Source organism: Austrofundulus limnaeus, unplaced genomic scaffold (genome assembly GCF_001266775.1).
Source record: "Austrofundulus limnaeus strain Quisiro unplaced genomic scaffold, Austrofundulus_limnaeus-1.0 Scaffold19, whole genome shotgun sequence".
NCBI lineage: Eukaryota > Metazoa > Chordata > Actinopteri > Cyprinodontiformes > Rivulidae > Austrofundulus > Austrofundulus limnaeus.
In genome coordinates, this window is record NW_013952421.1 from 1,950,139 (window position 1) to 1,955,754 (window position 5,616).

The window sequence follows — 5,616 nt, forward strand, 5'->3', positions numbered from 1 at the left end:
CATCTGAAGCCAAAAATCTTTCAATCAATCATGGATTCTCAGATGGACTCGGGTCTGGCCTTTTGACCGGACCATGGGGCAGATTTAGTTTTTCTATTTCCTGTTGATGGGTTTAATGCAGCTTGTGGTGGATTTTTCAGAAATATTTCAGTACCTGAACTAGTCAGTTGTAATAAAATGTTGCAGCAGATCAAGTTTAACTGAATAAAACGTCTGAGATGAAGACAAAGATCCTAGAAAATGAGCCAATCAGCTTCCAGGAAGCCCTCATGTTCACATTGTACAGGCACCCACCAGCTGTTACTGCTGACATGAGCTTCATTACATGAGGTTGCTCAATTACCAGAACAGAAGGTCTTTGTAGGTAAATGAAAATGTTCTTATTTGCAAGTAATCATYAAACCTTTGGATTCCCAAGGATAAAATGTTCTTTGCAATCAGTGTGATAAAATAAGCCTGATTCACAATTATACAAAATGTTCAGTTCCATGCATGTTCTGAGCTCTGAGATACTTTTTTATTATCCAACCCTGATCTGTTCTTTTCCACTTTAGTTCCAAAAAACGAATATTTTATCTCCATTTAACTTCATTCATTTGAAGCATTTTGTAGAATTATAACTCATAATCAAATTATTGATATAAATGATGTGTAGTTTTACAACCCACTGTAAAAGATATTATTAGTATTGTTTTAATTTTTATTGATATAAAATGATGCACAGTGATTATGGGGCAAAAAGGRCTGAGGTCCAGTTGAAGGAGAAAAATATACAACTAGATTTCACAAAATAAACACAACTGTCTCCCAAGGTTAGAAAACAGAAATTAGGATAATTTTCTTTTTGTGGAAATGAAGAAACCCTGCAGCTGGGGAACCTTGAACCGCAAGCTTTTGTTTTGGCTGAATTCATGTAAACACAATCTGATGGGAAACGACCAAACAGCAGGGAATCGAAGCGCCGAGCTAAATCGACTCGCTGCAGAACAAATCTGAACAAAAACACAAACAGACAAAAGCAAAACAATGTGCTTCCAGTTTAAACTTTCCTTTTCAAAAAAATCTATCTTAAAAAGAACATATTTAGTGAAATCTGCACAATATTTTTCTATGCTTTAAAAACTGGGATGCAGGCAAAAGACGAAGGACGAATAAATTAGTTTCATGACTTGTTTCTTTAAATATGCTGTATAATCTGTAGTTTGAAGATTTGGGGGATTTGAGCTGATGTTACACAAAGGTTCAGTCTTCCAATYTCCTTTTCTATATTTAGGACTGTGATAAATGCTGCCCAGGCTTCACTGCAGTAAAAAACYAAACTGTAACAGTTGGTGAATCATTTTTTATTTTTTTTTGGCAAACTAAAGGATGTTTTTCTTTTCAAACCAATCGCGTAATTGTGTAGTTTGTTGCATTTATGGAGGATGTTGAGCCATGACTCAACAGTTATTTGCTCTGAAACTGAATGGAAAACGTTTAAATCTCAAAATGTCTCTGTAAATGTTTTTTTTTTTTTTTTTTACTGGCCAGCTCCACTACTTCAATCAGCTGTCAGTCAGTCCGACACCTCTCCATCTACGTGTGAAGTGCAGACTTTAAGAACTGCGTTAGCTTTTCTACCATTCATTTGAAAAGAGGCAGGGAGTTCACCTTTAAACTGTAAGAACAACAACTGGAAGTGGCTCCTCCAGAAATCTGACAAATGCAGCAACACAAGAGTTATTGAACCACCTGATAAACATAGGCCTACTGTAGTTTTGGCCAGATACCAGCATTTTTACAAGTACTTCTTGTAAAAATGGCACAAAACTTGGGACTAGGAGTGTAAATCACCAGCTTTATCACGACACAATATTATATTGATTTGTTTGGATGACAATATGATGTTTCTTGATATYGCAAAGTCTGTCATGATGCAGTTTTGATTGATTCAAATCGATATGTGATATTTGCTCATCTAAAGAAATCATTTAGTAATACTATACATGTATGATGACGATATAGATCAATGTTTTTGTTTGGCCTTGATATAATCCTCCCTCGACAATCATCGATGTGGATCGATGTATTGTTACACCCCTACTCAGGACCCATACCAATACACTGATACTAGATACTGATACTGATGYTTCATTCAATGTGTTTCAGTTTGTGTTTTAGGTGAAAAGTTTGTCAGCTCCATGTTTAAGAAGTTGAAAGAAAAACTTTATTGTTCTTTTTAAAGATAGAAACCAAATACAAATACTTCAGTTTGGGTACTTGTTTGACACCGAGTACCCAAACTGAAATATTTGTATTTCATGTGAGGAAAAACTACTATTGAGTCACCCCCCAAAAAATATATCTTTCTGTTTTAGCTCCTAATTGTTCAAAAACAGGGTTAGTGTTTAATGTTTATGTGTATCTAATAATCCCTCCCCTGGTGTTGGTCAGTCTGTGTTCCTGCCCTCACCYAYATGGTCACAAACTTCAGGTAGTGACTGAAAGGACAAGACTGTGGATACGAGTGGTTGAAATAAGTTTTCTCCAGTGTAGCTGGAGTCTGGCTTAGAGATTGGATGAGAAGTTCGTCCACCTGGGAGAGACTCAGAGTAGGACCGATGCATGGAGGTTTGACTAAAAGGAGAACCCAAGGAAGAACTAGAACACTCTAGAGAGACTGTATCCCTGTTTGGCCTGGGAACGCTTTAGAGTTCTCTCAGAAAYGCTGAAAGARAGGTCTGTGGAAAGCCAGGTCTGAGCCTCCCTGCTCAAGCTGCCCCCACGACCCGACTCTGGAACAAGTGGAAGATCATGGAGGGGTAGTTCAGATGATGCTCAAGAGCTTTGAGTAAATATAAACACACACTAAGCAAAAGCTWRAGACTSGAGAGGATAAATCAGWCTGGCCAAGGGAGGCCACAGTTTTAGTGGTCCTCCCTGTCCTMCTAGGTGGCACCTCAGGATATTGACATTTTTACCAAATTATCAGCGTAAAAACAGATTGTTAAYCTGATTAATTGAACTAATCTACAGTCTCTGCCATATTTTGCCCTACAGTTGTCTATCAACCTTCTAATTATTTCATGTGAAAGGATTCGGCAATAAATAAAGACACGAGTGAAKCAAATAGAAGAACATACTTTAATACTTATCGAGGTTCAAGTATGAGCCAATGTGTCTTTTATATTTTCATTTTAAAAAGAAAAGATATTTGTAAATGTAATTTTATTTTTACAGCTCTCTTGTTCCATCGAGCTTCATCTGTCATGACTCTTTTAGCTCATGTTTGACTCGACATCTATGAAGTGCTCGGGTCCAGAGACATCGAAACCAACCATCAGCCCTCCTCTAACCGCAGGGCTGAGGCCTCTGCACCGACRTGCAGCACTCTGCTCCGGTTGTCACCTGTCCAAAGTGAAGCTGGGCTGCCATGTTTGGGACTTTTCATGGAGAAAAGTTTATCTGTGGGCATCCCTTCCAAACATGTCATACAGGCTGAGTCTTTTTCCTGCTGCGGTGTGATAGCTTTAATATTTCATCTGTGGGCTGCAGCGTCTCTGATATACCTCGTGTATCTTATGACCCAAAAAATATCCATGGCAAAAACTTGTGACCCCAAATATTACTGGTCTGAGTACACGAACTTTGTTATTAACCCTAAAAACACAGGCTTTTTGACAATCGAATCAGCTTGTACACAAATACAAATACTTATTTATAATTTTTTTGTGTTTTTGTAATAGTTATAGGGAAAATATTACATTAGAAATTATTTTTTTACCCTTTAAATTGATTTCTGGAGATTATCCAAGGTGCTTCATGACCCATAATTGGGTCCCAAGCCCAACTTTGGGAACCAAAGTTCAGTGGTTCCCAAACTTTTCAGCTTTTGACCCACAAAATAACAGTAGCAGAGACCTGTGCCCTCAAATATTTTTGGATGATAAACATTTGTATCAGGTCAACTAAACATGGGCATAGTAACAATATTTTTATACTACATTTATCCATTTTAAATACACTAACCTCACTCCTTTGTAACAACTAAGGCAAAAATGTAATTAATTCTGAAAATCTTTTCAGGACCCCACCTTGATGTTTTGGGACCCCACTTTGTGTCCCGAACCCAACTTTGGGAAACACTGATCAAGACCACTTGTGTCAAACACAAAGCTTGCAGGCCAAATGTGGCTCGTTATGGCATCTTATGTGAGAGATCAAAGAGAGCTTTAAATGTCTTAGAAAATGTTAATATCCCTAAAATAAATGCACGCTGCTTAAAAGCCTGCACTGACCAGAAACAACGTCTCCCACAATGCATGTTGATCTTACCTGCAAACTGATGGCATCCCACTAGGTGGAGTTGCACAGGGTTCAAAAGTAGCCGCGAAATTTGCTGTGAAAATTTTCTATTTTCGCTGCGTTTTCCCGGCTGATTTTACTGTGACCTTGTTGGACCGGGAAGTGGGAATTTCTCTCTTGCAAGTCGTAAATTTGAACTGGAACACCCCTCTAGCAGGAACTCTCTGACAGAAAGTGGGAGAGTTCAGAATTCAAGACAGCAGCTACTCACCACAACTTAACAGTGAGTAAAACTCTCAGTATTTCTCTTTTACTTATTTCACATTTAGTACACATAGTAATTTCCAGTGTTTATAAAAGGATGAGTTAAAATATTGTTTCCCTGTAGGAAATACCACATAGAGCTCAGTTATTGTTTGTTAGCGGGGCTCAGTCGTAGGATGGGATCGAAATTCATCAAAGTTATTTACAAATGGCCCTTTGAGGGCCACTGCAATGCTCATGTGGTTCTCAATGAAAACTAATCTGACTTACTGTACATGGATTACTATGGAAGCTCATTTCCGCCACCCTGATAAAAAATAAAACTTGTATCTCATAATTATGACTTAGCTATCTCATTAGGAGATACTGTCTCATAATTATGAGATAGCTAAGTCATAATTATGAGGTACAATTTTTATTTTTTTTAACGGGGTGGCGGAAATGGGCTTCCAAAGTTTAGAGCAGCCACACAATACTGAATCATCAGTTGAATAAATTTTAAATTTAAATCTTGTGGAAACTCCAATGATCAGCTCTTTTGGACGGTCCTCTGAGGTACATCTGTTTTTTTTTCTTCCAGTTTTGTGAAACACTTACCTGACCCACTCTCTAATGTATGTTTGTGACTAAATCTTCTTGAACTCTTTCATCGTTTCCTCCTGGAAATCTGTGAAACAAACAAAAAACATATAACCTGCCTCTTTTCACCTTGGACTTAATTGCTGCTATTCACATTTACCTGTTTTTTTAAATAAATAAACCTTTTTTCTTGCTGTGTTCATAGGAGTCTAATATTGTGACACTTGAAAACTGTGTAAAACCACCAAAATGAAACCATTTAAGCATAAATATGGAAAAGACTAATTTTAGTAATAATAAATAACATGATGCGTCCACACATGATCTTATATCAAATGAGAATAGCAACTTTTTATTTTTATTTTATTTTTTTTAACCACAGCACATTTAAACTCCTTCAGGCAAACTAGCAGAATAAGAAGCTTTTTAACAGTGACTAGTGTTATGGGCTGATTTTCAGCAGGGTTTGACCATAGTGCTGTGTTCAAT